The 17,044-nt window shown below is 33.4% G+C and overlaps 1 non-coding gene across 1 annotated transcript; it reads left to right on the top strand.

Moving 5' to 3' along the window:
• The first annotated feature begins 15,682 nt into the window (after window positions 1-15,682).
• On the top strand, window positions 15,683-15,755 carry Trnat-ugu (transfer RNA threonine (anticodon UGU)). Its single transcript has one exon. It is a non-coding gene; the product is annotated as a tRNA-Thr (tRNA).
• Window positions 15,756-17,044: the final 1,289 nt, after the last annotated feature.

Here is a 17,044-nt window from a genome sequence, read left to right on the forward strand (position 1 = left end):
CTTCACGAGCTACTTATAGTGTATAAAGCAAAGTATTTTCAGTCGCAGCGTTGGTAGTGGTGTGTTCTCAAATTATGAATTACTGAAATGTAGAAAATATAACAACTAAATAGCGGCATATGCTACGCTGCGGGTCGGCTCGTAACTTTACACAAACCTTATTTGGCGTAAATAAAAACAAACAACACGAAAAATGCACATTTTTTGTAAAACGTTTGAATTCAGAACCCAATATGTTTAAAAACATAAGGCTTCGGCAGGATTCGTACCTACGTGGGAAGATCTCAATGGATTTCAAGTCCATCGTCTTAAGCACTCGGCCACGACGACCGCATGTAAAGCACAGGGTGTTTCATAAAGTCCTTTAATATCCAAGCCACTATATTTTATTTGTTTGAAATATATTGTAGTAACAAACGTTTATTAATTTTTCTCCAAATTAGCTGTTCAATCTCCAGATTAGCTGTTAAAGCTCTAGACAAGCTATTTAATCTCTAGATAATTCGTTTGTACATGTATAGTGGCTAAAACACAATTTCTATAGCAGAGTTTTTTCTTCCGTGTCTACGTATAGTTAACTGCTAATTGTTTTACACACGTTTTATTTTTGTTTGTCTAAAAAACAAACTTATTTCTTAACATGTTTTCCTACATCATATGCATAGATTAGATACATTTTCTACGTATTAGTCTCTGCTACCGTAGTACAGACACCACGGATACTGAGCCAGTCTAATGTCATGTGAGAGTGTGACGCTCTACACTAGCCACACCACGTCTTGATGCTAAACGTCAGGTAATGTAAACACAGATGTTATATTTGATAGGAACATGTGCTCAAAGTTTTCTTAATAAATGTTTACCTTATAGTCTCCCATGTTGGACTCACCAACACTTACATATATCATGTTGGACTCACCAACACTTACATATAACATGTTGGACTCACCAACACTTACATATAACATGTTGGACTCACCAACACTTACATATAACATGTTGGATTCACCAACACTTACATATTACATGTTGGACTCACCAACACTTACATATAACATGTTGGACTCACCAACACTTACATATAACATGTTGGACCCACCAACACTTACATATAACATGTTGGACTCACCAACACTTACATATAACATGTTGGACTCACCAACACTTACATATAACATGTTGGACTCACCAACACTTACATATAACATGTTGAACTCACCAACACTTACATATAACATGTTGGACTCACCAACACTTACATATAACACGTTGGACTCACCAATACTTACATATAACATGTTGGACTCACCAACACTTACATATAACATGTTGGACTCACCAACACTTACATATAACATGTTTGACTCACCAACACTTACATATAACATGTTAGACTCACCAACACTTACATATAACATGTTGGACTCACCAACACTTACATATAATATGTTGGACTCACCAACACTTACATATAACATGTTGGACTCACCAACACTTACATATAACATGTTGGACTCACCAACACTTACATATAACATGTTGGACACTTACATATAGAATGTTGGACTCACGAACACTTACATATAACACTTATTTTCTAAGAAATATTATTTAATTCTTACTTTCAATCATAGAACAATCGCATTAGCTTTGAATTAAAATTAATTATCAAGTTCAGTTGACATTAATTTGCTTCCCGATATTTCTGGATCTTAGTTTGTCAACTTTACATGGTTAAAAAATTGCTAGAATTTTGTTTAAGCTTTTACTTCAAATAGGCGAATGATTAAATTTTAAAAAATAATACAAACATGACTCGATATGTAGATAAAATGTAAATAATGAAGTATTTTTTTTTTAATATTTCACCATTTTAATTTACATAATTTTATAGAAATCACCAAATCGTGCAGTAATATTGATTATTTAAACATTTATATTATATATTTTTTCACACAGAATAAATAAACAAGAAACATTTATTTAAACTATAACTAATTAAAAAAGTAACAACGATACTTAACTACATGGCGATTCCTGGATTCATTACAAAGGTACACAATTCTTAATTCAAGGGACATAATTTAACAACATAACTGAAACAAATAAGAATCGAACAACCCAGAACACAATTCACCATATCTTTTACTTTTTTTTTTAATGCATACAATTAAAAAGTTTTACAAAATTGAGTCTAGTAGTAGATTTTCTCTAAAAAGTACAACTTGTATCTTATTTTAAATTAGCAGCCGGACACTTTACCTTTTTTTTTAAAAGAATAATTATAAAAATATAGTTTAATTTCGTTTAATGTGGTCCTATTTGTTATCTAATCTTTATTTTTTGGCTCCCATTAGAAAAGGGACAAACATAATCAACTAAAACAGTGATTGGTAACCTGCTGCTCGCTAGCCTTATTTGATTTTAAGTTGCGGCTCTTCAGTTTCATGCACAAATATTACGAATTATATTATTTAATTTACAAAACTCATAAAAATATGATATTGCAAAAACAAATAAAAAAACATAATTAAAACACTAATCAGAGAGAGTAGTTGAGGTAGAAAGTATACGGACATAGATATATATATAACCTCAGCTACATAATTGCTTGTTTGGTCTAGGGTTTGTCTCGTTGGACAAAAGGTCCCTTAATACTTAATAGTGTGTTTTATTAATATTATATTATTCTTATTGACTAGTTGCAAAAAATTGGCCTTGTGAAAGGATTTAATATTATGACTCAATAATTAACTCAGTGCAAAAGATTAACAATGATTTAACTTTTAATACATGAAGGTTAACATAGAGTAATTAACACAGCAGCAAAGTTTTAACTCAGTCAGAGTAGCCTGAAATGGGCGACTGGTCTCCAGGGCGGCGTGGTCACATTTGCTCACACACGGACCTCTGTAGCGTCTAGGCTTTAGCCCCAAGCTAGCCGGCTGTAAAATGACAAACTTCCTAACATCTGTGTGATATACACATTCATTCAAACTTAAGACACATCCAACGTTACTATTGTTACAAAGATAATACTACATTTACTATATTACATTAGCCTGACATAACGCCTGCCATACACATTACTAACAATATCGTTTTCTTTCATACATTGTTGTATACACATTCCATACTTATTTATTAATATATAGCAGTACAGTTAATAAAAGTAAGTTTTCAATTACCTTCAAAAGAAGCCAAACTATCCTCTACACACGTTGCCAAAAAGTAATATTAATTTCTCCGTGGAGAACAAGTGCCGTAGCACCAAAATGATTATAATTTTATGATGGCTAGTGCCTGAGCACAAAAAAAACGTGTACCTCCGAAGAGGGGAGAAGGTAGGGTGACCGGACTGTGGCGTCCCTACCCTACAGGTCACATGACTCAGGCTCCGCCCTCACGACCACAGTCTGAAGTCGAGGCCGGTCAGCCTCACGATACCGCTGGTCTCAGGTCCAGGTGTGTACCGTTACCTGTGGGGTAGCAAGATGGGGAGAAAAGTGGACACACCATGATATATAATTATAATCTATCATGAAACTTGCCACTGCCCAAGTGCCTACTTTTTCGATTATCATTAAATATGAAATATTAATTTTATACAAAAGGAATTCCTCTACTTGTCAGTATGCATTTGTTTGACCTGAGTGAAGTAATATTTTAATTATTAGCTTCCTACTGTTGAGCTAGATACTGGACTGTGGGGTACGAGTAAGGTGGAAGATAAGCCATGAAATACCAAAATATTGGAATATAATATTAGTGGCTCTCTAAAACCTGGAAAATTTTATAATTTGTAAATTTAGCTCTTTGTCTCAAAGGTTGCCGACCGCTGGGCTAAGATCAATGCATATTTGTCACTTTTGTAAGGGATCCAGAAGTATAAAAAAGTAAGGATTCTTCCAATTGAGGCCTGCCTGGCTATGGGAGACGCCTCCTGAGCCAGTGGTGTCCGTAAAGAAAGTAAAACAACTTATTTGCTTCTAAGGTGGATTGGGATAGTCCTATATTTATATTATGTGATTACTACTTTTATCATAGCAGAGCTAACTAAAACACATTTTGTGCGAAATATCTGTCTTTTTATATGAATCAACATTTAAAATAAAAAATGAAATTTATTTACCTAATACTTATAAAATACCAAAAATATTGGAATATAATATTAGTTGCTCTCTAAAAACTGGAAAATGTTATAATTTGTAACTTTTGGCTCTTCGTCTCAAGGGGTTGCCGACCCCTGGGCTAAGATCAGTGCAGATTTGTCCCTTTTGTGAGGGATCCAGTAATTAAGGAAAACAGGAATATCACCCAGCGTGGGTAAGCATAATTTAACAACTAGTTAAACAATGATTTTTATAATAAAGCTAAAGTGTCTTTATTCTAAGTGAAAATATGGTAAAAGTTATATTTTTTTCTATTTATAACTAATACAAAAATGTTTGCATACTATATAATTGCATACATTTTATAATTCAAACAATAAATAGAAATGGTGTATTGTGTTATGAGTTGTTCGATTCGTATTTGTTTGAGCTATTTTGTTAAGTTATTTCCCTTGCGTTGCAAAATTATGTCCCTTCTGTAACGGATGTAGAATTAATTTTAAATAAAAGGATTTTCGCGTATTTATGCATCGTTTTGTTTCTTACATAAAGAACATTTAACATTAAAAAAAAAATAAGTAAATGGTTATTCTGAGTGAAAACGATAATTAAGATAAAGGTTAAAAAACTCGATATTACTGTAGGACATTGTGATTTAGATAAAAACATTTTTTTTCAATTGTTTTCAATTCTTGCTTTATTTTGAAAGTTTACTGAATTAAATCGCTTGAATTTTACAAAATTGTTTATACAAAAGAATAAAAGCATTATGTTAGTCAAAAATACTCTTTGTCGGGCTGTAGTAGTAAATTATTTTAAAAGTCATTTCGCTATTTTTTACAGCACATATCGTACTAAAAATTGGTCGTTTATTATTGTAGTAATTCTTCTGCGAAAACGCGATAGTAGCGTTTTTTTTTTCGTTTAGGGAAATCTTTAGGTGTACACGAATACACTCATGATTTCTAGAGACACAAGCCATCGGTACCCGTTACACGTCAATTATAGGCCTATATCTTGTTTATGTTATACTTGTTTGAGAATTTTTTTTTAATAAAAAAAAAGTTATTGGTCAAAACGCAATATGCTTAACTACACGTTGAACTATTTTAGTGACAAAGCAATGAAATTACTAAATAGTTCAAGATCGGACACATTTAATAGCATTCCAATATTTATTATAAAAACCAAATTATATACATAATTAGTCAACACAACACCACATTAATTTAATATTATCAAATACACACCCGATTAAGAGACTTAAATAATTCCATTAAAACCCCAGCAGTTCAATTGAATTTATGTTGGTTTTCAAACCAATTTATTTGTATTATTTTTCGCCGCAAAAATTGTATACATTTCATAGCGTACATCCTGATTAATAAATCTATGGATTTAAAGCCAATTTAATAGAAATATTTAATTTCTTCATATTCTTAAATTGGATTATGCGAGTCTTATTCGAGATGACTTCATTAGGGTGACAGGACAAATGATCTCATACAAAATATCTCACAATATCTAAAGATAATTTTACAAAAATCACGACATATTATCAGATAGCATAACTCTACACCAACCACCAGATAAGCACTCCACATATCTGACTAGATAGAGGCACTGACAAGTCGACCCCAACATATTGGCTCAAGACAAAAACTAAATGTCCCACGACACAATAGCTCACAGCTAAAGTGTTACGCCAAGAATCTTCTAGATATCTAATTGCAATTATTTGAATTTGTTCCCTTTTTTAAATACTAGCGGTGCTGAACTATTTTAAAATGTCTTTCAGCATAACATTAAAAAAAGAGCTTATTCATACCTTGCTCATTAAGTCATTATGGATGTGTTTCCTGAGGGTGGTGCCTGAAGCGGGTCGTCCCACCCACCCACTTCTCACTACCCTACGCCGGACCAAACTGTTTATATCATTATATAAATAGGAGCGGGGAATATGTCTGAACAAATACCTTGAAGCTAAATACATATTTCACCACATAGTCAAGTAATTGTCGTGTTATATTGGCTTGCCTATTGCCTAATGTTGTACTACCTAATCTGTACAGATGACTTTTCTATTGCCTAATGTTGTAATACATAATCTATACAGATGACTTGCCTATTACCTAATGTTGTACTACCTAATCTATACAGATGACTAGCCTATTGCCTACTGTTGTACTACCTAATCTATACAGATGACTAGCCTATTGCCTAATGTTGTACTACCTAATATATACAGATGACTTACCTTTTGCCTAATGTTGTACTACCTAATCTATACAGATGACTTGCCTTTTACCTAATGCTGTACTATCTAATCTATACAGATAAATTGCCGATTGCCTAATGTTGTATTACCTAATCTATACAAATGACTTGCATATTGCCTAATGTTGTACTATCAATTCTATACAGATGATTTGCCTATTGCCTAATGTTGTACTATCTAATCGATCAAGATGACTGTTTTAAACGTGGAACCATTTGATTACGTTACATGCCCGTACATAATAAAATTTGAACAATGAGGTTATTTATTAGTTTTAATACCAGTGTAATATAAAGATTGTTACTGGCTGTAACGACTCCATTGCTGTCCACTAATTGTTACACATTCATCATCCTTTCTCGCATCTTGTTCAGTGGTTCTAACTACGTTTTCATCTAGATCAGCAGTAGCATGTACCGTTTTAACTGAATAAATGCGCTCTATGAAACCCTCAACAAGAAGGAAGACAATCCAACCTATGTATCATCATACAACTTTCTAACGTTAACACAGTGGACACGGACGACACTTGAACAAAAACATATTAGTGGAAATAATATTTTCTGTAGGCCAACAAGAACAAGCCTTCGCTGTTTTAAAAGTTAACAAGGCGGTCAACTGGATAAATGATTGTTGCTCTGACGTCTACACTAAAATACATTAACTATAGCAGGTGTCGGCAACCTGCGGCTCGCGAGCCGCATGCGGCTCTTTTGATGTCAAGATGCGGCTCTTCAGCTCCATGCACAAATATTAATAATTATTTTTTAATTATTTTTAAAACTCATAAACATATTAGTCTGCAATACTCGGTAATTAAAGATATAGATATAATAACCATGTAAAGTTTATAATTTCGAGCAGAGCTTGCTAAACTACTTTAATCTATAGAGTCGATGGGCCTGTTGTTTAAACCACTGTACATACGTCTGGCTCAATAAGTTTTAAAAAACGGTAAACAATAACGGCCTCGTTTTAAACAGCTGCATTCATTGGATATTTAGGGGGTCGGCGTGGTCGAGTCGGTAAAGCTCATGGTTGCTAAACCGAAAAGTCTCGAGTTCGAACCCTCGGGCAGATGAGGCTCGTTAGCTGGGGACAACTCCAAAATTAAACAACTGCTACCTTGTAGTATGGAAGCAAATCCAAAAAGAAAAGCAGGCTGAAATCGGAGTCAATGGCCTATAGGGCGCATAACAAGTTGACACGTAACGCTTAATTGTGTTGGAGGCGTGGTCGAGTCGGCAAAAAGCTCATGGTTGATAAATTCGATCCCCTTCAACACTAATATTAAGAACGAAGAAGAAGAAGAAGAAAGATTGGATATTTATAAAATATCACAATTTTGATGTACTTACAGGTAAAAATATGCAAGTCATCTGTTTGCAACACACCAGTAACAAGCAATTCGTTTTATTCTACAATAATAGTTTCACTGTTATGTCTCTCTGTCTCACTGGCACTCTGTCTATCTGTTATTCAGGGACAATATAGAGAAACACGAGCAAATTAAAAACTGTCAGCGTCAAACGGAAAACAAAATGTGACGTGAAAGGAACATACAGGAAATATTTTAAGGACGGAAAAGTACACACAATACTAATAACGTCATCGATACTTGATAATAAAGACACTAGCATTACTACCTGTTTAATTTCTCTAATCTTAAATACGTCTCTGCCTGCAGAGTTTCTTTCATGCATCTTTTCTTTTTCAATGTAGTTGGCGTACAAAGTGATAGTTTTGTCAGCACTATGCCCAGCCACCGTATTAGTCGTTAGGGTAGTTCAGAGTTCGGCAACCTTTTGAGACAAAATTTACCAGTTTTTAAAGAGACACTGACATTTTTTTCCAATATTTAGGATTAGGTTTTTATAAATTTAAATATCTTTAAATATGGAATAATTATATTTATTCATATATTATTTTTAAATACACATGTTTCGCACAAAACATATTATTGTATTTTAGCTAGCTCTAATAGAATAATAAAATAAGTAATCATATAATATAACTATAATCATTGAATATTTCTATTAGTTACATCAATGGAAGCATTGACCTTGCATGCCGTTTGAAAGTTTGTTTAAATCTTGTTCATAACTTCTTGTTTTAAGTTTCAAGCACGCCTCGAGATTTTTATTTGTTAGTTAGCTTCTTACTTAACTTTTTTATTATATTCATGTAAGAGAACTCTTGCTAGCACGAATATGTTGACCTAAAGATCGTCAGCACTCCAGATGTTAACTTCCCTACGTTACTGTACCATCCTGCAAATCTATTCCATGCGTCATGTATGAGTGACTCAACTCGCGGCATTTCTTTTAGAGCTGTCCAGTTGTGCAAAGTAACGTGCATGTTTTACTGAACCTCGAACTATTTTTACTTGTTCTTGAGTTCTGTGAATTTTCCGCTCCACAAATGAGTCGTTTTCAAATCCAGCAATTGCATTTGAAGCAAACCAGCATCAATTCCAAAAAGTTCAAAGTTAGTATCATTTGTTTTTGTGTTGAGAGAGTCTACTATGAACGTCAGAGTACTTGCAATTGTATTTAATTGCTCAAATCTCTCAGTGAATCCATCCTTCGTTTTATTTGTTGTAATGCTGAATCAATTCATGCTAATAGTTGCATTGGTTTCTAGATTTTTTTTTTTTTCATATTTTTGAAATCAAGTAATTTACCGCTCTTCGTATCTTCAACAAAAATTAAAAAAAAAATGATTTTTTTTCGAAACATCCATTTCTCAAGCAAAGCATAGTCAAGTATAAGGAACTCCTTTGCAAAAAGAAGGAAGAACTCCTGATACAGCTTGATGAGCTAAAAAATGCAGTTTTTCCTTGCAGTTTAACATTTAGCGCGTTTAGTTTTTGTTTGTGATATCCACCATGACGTTAAACGTTTCAATTCGTGGTGAACAATTTAATTGGAAGTACATTGAAAATAGTACCTAAATATTCTTATAGAATAGCGAGTGTTTATTGTTTATGTTTTTTATTATATAATTCATTACCGAATGTTGCAGAACAATATGTTTATGAGTTTTGAAAATAAAATATAACAATTATTAATATTTGTGCATGGAGCCAAAGAGCCGCATCTTGACATCAAAGGAGCCGCAAGATGCCGACCCCTGGGGTATCTAGATGTAGATGTAGAGGATGGTTGCAATAAATAAGAGCAGTCCAACGCTCGTCACTGATTAGACATTTATAATATTTTGTTTTTACCCTCTTATAAGCGTGCCAGAAATTGTCCTTAGGTGTACCAAATACCGCAGTTTAATTTAGAGGAATATTTTTATATATAATACTTTTTATAATATTTTTAGTGTTTATAGTATTATTTTGTGTTATCATTATTTACTAAACTCATGCAATATGTTAAATAGATAAGCAAAAATGAAAAAAAAGTCTAATTTTTATAGAAGTAAGTAAAAAATGATATTTATTTTGAGTTTTGTTTATTAATTAAATATTTATTTTTTGTGGTAAACATACGCCATGGATTGTCCCCCTTTCAAACTTCTATTCATATTTACATAGGGGAAGTAACACTTTTTCTCCAGGCCAAACCAACTTGTATTAGCCGCTGTCTTTAGAAAAAAAATTCCAAAAGATGAACAAAGTGTAAACAGATGAACAAAGTGTAAACGAATAAAGCATTGTCTTAAATATACTCGATCTCAACTGAACAAAGGTTGTTTAGTCTGAATGCTTAAGCGCTTAGTAAGTAAGCTGCGAGTTTAAAGATCAACTTATGTGAGGTAACATGTCCTAGAGTCTACTGCCCTATTGACCAAACTATGTTACCTATATGTACCCTTCCTTCCTTTGTCCGAACTGCAAACAATAATCTTGAGAATCTGTACTCAATTATCTACTTGACATCTCAATATTCACAAAACACGATTACTTATCACACGATTACTCAAAAACTCTATTCAACTACCTTAGTCGATCGAGCTAAACTCTCAGCTACAATTACGCATCTCTCGGTTACGTTTAAAACTCTTTTTATTTTAATTGTAATGAATATTTGCTGTTACGGATCTTATAATTTACAAAATTCATAGAGTAAAATTATAGCTATCAAACAATATATAACCTGGGACTAACGGGTGTAAAAAAAATAAACACTCAAGAACACTTTAACATGTAAACTGAGCCTATCCGTATATTGGATCGCCTTCCTTTGAAGAAGGCCACTTTGGTTTCCTCACACAACCCCTTGTGATTTTAACTAACAAACTTTTCTTTCATCCTCAAATTGACTTCTTCAGTCTTGTGGTCAAAGGGAAACAAATGTGGATATACCACGAAAGTCAAGAAAGTTTTGTTTCTTTTCCTTTTCTGATGTAAACAATTCATCTCCAAATGCATTATCAAATGTACATTGTATTAGGTAACTCCATCTAATCAGATATTTATTGTATCAATTGCTTTAAATATTCACCCATGTAGATACTTTTATTATTGTTTTTTTACGCTTCAACAAATAAAATAAACCGGGAGTGATCTCCCCTAAACTTTCTCGAATATTCTTATATGAAACAACAGGGGATGGCAACTCAGGATATAGACATGATTTTTAATCCATTTTAAATACTTAAACGTTTTAAAATAGAATAGAATCTCGTAGAAAAAAGAATTGCACACCAAGTGATCGGCAAATAAAATGTGGATAATAGTGCGGAATTTTATTAGTCCTTTATAAATTTACATTTGTTTTTTGAGAAATCGGAAATAGCAAAAATTACTACTTCCGGTCAACAGAAATTACTCAACATTTAACAGAAGGCAGAGAATAAGATATTTTACTTACACGTGAAATTTCATTTATCTATCTGAAATAGTACTCAAGTTATAGGCTTTTGAAAATCGGAAATCCCTCAAAAGTTGATACGGATCTACGATTTCGATATAATACTTATATATGAAATTTCATCAACCTAGCTGTAACGGTACTCAAGTTATCATGTTTACACACACACATACACACATACACACATACACACACAGACATACGGACAAGATTGCAAAACTAAAATATCGTTGAGGACTTTTTTTAGTACTTAATTATTTCTATTAATGGACTCTCAGGAAACATGCATAAAATCATATTAATTATATCATAAATTTAAATCAAATACCAATCAATAATTTTTATTTTAAAATCTATATATTATGGTTACCCCCCCCCCCCCTCCGCCCCCTCTGTGGTCAAAGCTCCGCTGTGGTCAAAGCTCCGCTGTGGTCAAAGCCCCGCTGTGGTCAAACCCCCTATGGTAAAAGCCCATCTGTGGTCAAAGCCCCGCTTTGGACAAAGCCCCGCTCCGGACAAAGCCACTATAGTCAAACCCCATATGGTCAAAGCTCCGCTGTGGTCAAACCCCCTATGGTCAAACCCCCTATGGTCAAAGCACCTGTGGTCAAAGCACGTATGACCCAAAGTTGTTCTCAGTCATGAGTCTATGAAACCTTCAAAACTAAAACATCATTTGAGTTTGTTTTCGTAGTTGCTTGTCTGTGTGAAATATATTCATTCAGATGATAGCAAAGAAGAGTTGGTATTTTATGAAGATATCGTTTTTTTTTTAACTGGATGATTAAAATACAAATACGGCTGTGTGTTTGAACAGATGGTGCACCATCTATGTTTAGGTCTAAATTGGGCTTCTAGAAAACAGAACAAGATTTAGCTCCCTAAGTGAGGGGAATCCACTGCATGATCCACTGGCATTCTCTCGTCAGCAAGACTCTTCCGACTCCATTGCTAATAAAAGTCGTAAATATTAAATCTGGAGCCCTTAAAGAACAGCGCAAAGACATGAATAAAGATCACGAGGTTCTGCTTTTCTACACTACAGTTGGCTGGCTGTCTAACGAAATATTGTGAATAGTGTTTTTTGAATTGAACAATGAAATCAAGTTGTTCTTAGAAGTCAAAGGAAACAACACCATTTGATATACTTTAACAACAAAGAGTAGATGGAGAGAGTATCATACCTAGCAGATATATTTGAACATCAACATAAGCCTAACCTGAAGCTTCTGGGAACCTAAACGAATAATCTCTTTTATGATAATTTCGGAGCATTTTTATCAAAGCTGCAAAACTGGCGAAGAAAAAATAAATCTTAAAAATATTGTTGTGTTTCAGAAAATCTGTAGCGTGGTAGATGGATATGATTGTGAGATAAATAACAATTTGAAAGAAGCGATTTCTGGGCATCTTGAATCTCTTGAAACGAACTGCGGCGTTATTTTACCTGAGCTGAAAGAAGAAGAATCTGTTCTGCCCAGGATACCCATACTCAGTAGCGTAGCGAGGGGGGGGGGAGACATATGTCCCCGGGCGCCGACCTTAAGGGGCGCCAAAATGGGTTGGAAAAATAAATTGAAAGGTTGAGGTGGGTGCAAATCGAAAGTTTGAGAGGGGGGGTCCGAATCGAAAAGTTTGTCCCCGGGGGCTACGCCTCTGCTCATACTCTGCTCCCATTGATGTTGCCAGCATTCCCGATAAATTACAAAGATGAATTCTTGAATTTGCGTAATGATTCCGCATCAGATGAAACACTGCTCACACAATGTTGTTGTAGTGTGCACGATTCATACCCAAAGGTGAAATTGATTGCCTTTCGAGTTTTAGTTCAATGTTGTGTTAACATATTTCTGCGATAGTGGATTTTAAACACTTCTCCAATTAAAAACAAAGCAAAGAAATAAATTAAATAATGATACTGACATGAGGTTGGCGTTAACAAAAACTAAACCTCGGATGTTTAGTAAATTGCATGCATTTTTACTCTTCGTATTCAAACAGTGATAAAGAATAATCCATATTGAAAGTATACTATGTTTACTCATGTTATTGGAGCCAGAAGTTGACAAAGCCAACAGTAAAATATTGCATCAAATCTATAAATGGGAAAATGATTTGATAAAGAAATAAATTTAGGAGACTCCTGGTAAAGTTCAACCCAAACTACAACAACCCGCTACAAGCCCGTTCTCAGAGGTCACATCATCGTGGCCCATAGGTTGAGATCTATACTGCCTTTGGCCACCATTGTTGTGGCCCAATATGGTTGGACCATCATGTCGAGTCAGACATGTCAAGTGGCCAGTGAACACAACTAAAATATTTAAATTGTTGAAAGTCAATAATAGCGATGTGCTAATCTTTAGTCAGTGATTAACACAGAAGGTTCTAGCAATGTTTACTCTAATATCAGCTCAATCCTTCTAGAAGTCATCCTCCCCAACAATTCCTGAGTTTTCAATTTTAGTTGAATGCATTTTGGAACTTCAATTAAAATCTACGTGTGTATATTTTTTTTTTGCTTTGATGCGATCCACCCACCCCATCCTTCAAGCGTGTAACGCTACAATGTCTGGTTATATTTAATTTGACAATAAGATATTTGTGAATTTTATTTAATTAAAAAATTGCAAGAAAATTTGGGAAAAGTAAATTAATCGTTTGAAAAAAAAAAATTGATATATTCAAAAAAGTTTAAAGCTAATTAGAACGCAGTACACATTTCATTGGGAAAGTAGTAATATAATACGATGTTATTTTTTTATGTTTCAAAATTTTAATTTACATAATTTTATATAAATCACTATTTCGTGCAGTAATATCGATTGTTTCAACCTTTATCTTATATATCGTTTTCCACTCAAAAAAATATTTACTATATTAAAAAATAATTACACGAAAATCCCTTATTTAATATTAATTCTGTACCCCTTACTGAAGGGACACAATTTTTAAATACAAGGGAAATAACTTAACAAAATAGCTCAAACAAAAACGAATCGAACAACTCATAACAAAATGCACCATGTTTATTACTGTTTTACTTATATGATGAATTCGATTATTCTGTAGACAAAAGGTTGTGTACTAGTTATAGATAAAATAAAATACAACGTGTATCATATTTTCATTTATAATTAATAAACATTAATAAACATTAGCTTTATTTTAAGAATTATTATTTAACTAGTGTTAAAAATTGTTTAATTATGTATAGGTTCTTATCTTTTTGTCTATTTCTGGATCCCTTACGTAAGGGACAAATTAAATATAATAATAGTCATCGTTAGGTTTGGGGTGGAAAACATACCACTAAACATTATATATGTTTTAATAAGCATGATCAAAAATATTAAAATAAAGAGTACACTTGTATATTTTGTGTATTTATGTCGACTTCAGCATTTTTTCTGACATTATCTTTTAGAAACGGTATTTGCTCTTGTCTTTCTTCTTTATGAATTTTACAACATTTTTTTGCGGTAATGAACACGAAACTAATTTTGACAACAGACTTTAATGAGTCAAACAAATCTTCTATTTTAAGTAAAATTTGGCATTTTACAATAATTGCTCGAAATCAATAAATTATGGACATTATGTTAGATATATGTACACCACACAAACTGTTTAAATCAATTAAAGCTCTAAAACGGTAGCGCTGTTATCGAATCTGCGGAAAAAAACAGATTTTAAACAAAATCTGAATATTTTCTTTGGTTATTTCCCATTTATCTGACAATTGTTACAGCGTTTTGTGCATGAACTTTTAACCTTTTATCCTTGTGTCTCTACGCCTTTCTTGTTGATGAAATAAAGAACAAAGTAAAATTGCTGTTCGTTACAGATTCAAAAATAAAATAATACATTTGTGTTGTAACTTGTAGGCTGCTAGTAAAATTTAGTCTTATTTTTGCTTAAATAATTTGTTATTTAACTCACTAAATATAAATAACTAACCTAATCATAAACGAAATTATTAAAACGTCACTATATTCAGATTTTTTAAGGATATTAAATAACTATAAATAACTTGATGAAAAAAACTATTTTAAAAAATAAAGCAATCCAAAAGTAAACCAAACTAGTACTGAAAAAAAATATTTCTATTCTAGTTTACAAGTTTAAAAACGATAATAAAATTGTTTGAATGAGATTAGCGGATACTCGATGACAATAGGCTGTTTCTGTGTACTTAACACATAGCTCATACTACACGCATGTGGGGAGTGTTAAGGTTTTAGTTTTACTTTATCATATAACATTTACATAAAACAAAATCTGAGTTCAAAATAAAGCAGTATAGAGGATTATCCTTAAAGTTTACCTTAATTATTCAACAACGAATTCAATTAAAGTTCAGGTTTTAAATCTACATTTTATTTCGGCACATTTCCAACTAAATCAAATGAACAATATTTGTATATGGTATTAGTGTACAAACGGAATTTATTATTTCAGACAACTAAGCCTCCATAGCTCAGTGGCTAGAGCACTGGTCTTGTAAACCAGTGGTCGTGAGTTCAATCCTCACTGGGGGCTATTTCCTTTTTTTTTCTAATACGAATCTGATATTTGGGTGTTGCTCATTAAAGTAATATTTTCGCTAAAGTACAATTTAACAATACCTATTAGATAGCGCGTTAAATTTAAAAAAAAAGCATGCGTTGCATGCATCATATCGTCTGGGTAGTAAATTGGGTTCTATTAAATCGGCATATAATTATATGTTTTTTCATTAACCATCTTTTCTTTTTCAATCGCCAGTTAATCAACGAGAGAACATACATAAAATAATGTACATTATTAAAACACAGTATAAGGCTCAATATCAAATGATGTATTACATGATTTGAATGGTGGAGTGTGTATAATTACTAAATACGAAGTGACTACTCGGAAAAAAGATTGTTTCGGCTGAAGACAAGAAACACAATAGTTCTGCGCATGCGCAATGGCCTTAATAGCTGCGCGAGGGTTAGGGTTAGGGCTAGGGTTAGGGAGAGGGTTATAATTCTGCGGTTTGTTTGAAAACACACGCATGCGCAGTACCATCGAAAACATCGCCATTGCGCATGCATATCTTTTTCCGGCTAGAATCGGTGCTATATTATGCCCTTTACACAGCACTGTTTCTGGCGACCCAACAGGAAGTCACGGGACGTTGTTAAAAGTATAAAAATATAAAAGTATACATTTTGTATATAAATTTTATTTCGTCTGGGGGAGGGGGGGTAGACTTTTTTCGAAGATATGCCTGTAAGAAACTGGATAATTTTCTATTTTTAGACAAGGCTTTGTTTGTGTGGTGTCTCTTGTTTCTAAGGAAAGCCTGCATGCTCGTACAAGGGTAACTTTACCCATTGTTTATTTCCAGTCTGGTAACACGAGGAGTGGTAAATATAAAAAAATATTTTTTGTAGAAGTAGATAAACAAAGGGATTATGACGTAATGGTTTATTTTCGTTAGCAGCACCAGACCAGTGTCGTAGCGAGGAGTGGGGGGGGGGGGGGTCTGCATATGTTCCCGGGCGCCGACCTTAGGGGGCGCCAAAGTGGGTTGGAAAAAACAAATTAAAATCTCATTGTAGCAGCAATTTTGCATTACAAATATAAAAAAAATATATGGGGAGGGGGGTGCAAATAGAAAGTTTGAGGTGGGGGGGGGGGAGGTTGCAAATTAAAAGTTTGTCCCCGGGCGCCGGTAAGGGTGCAACGCCTCTGCACCAGACTCGAGGTTGTGGCGTCACTCGAAAAATTTTAGCGATTGGTTATTGCTACACAGTTCAACATAAGTTAATTAAGGTAACCTTAACCTTTTAATTAATTGT

Source organism: Physella acuta, unplaced genomic scaffold (assembly GCF_028476545.2).
Source record: "Physella acuta isolate Inbredline_101_S28 unplaced genomic scaffold, ASM2847654v3 ptg001397l, whole genome shotgun sequence".
In the NCBI taxonomy this organism is placed as follows: domain Eukaryota; kingdom Metazoa; phylum Mollusca; class Gastropoda; family Physidae; genus Physella; species Physella acuta.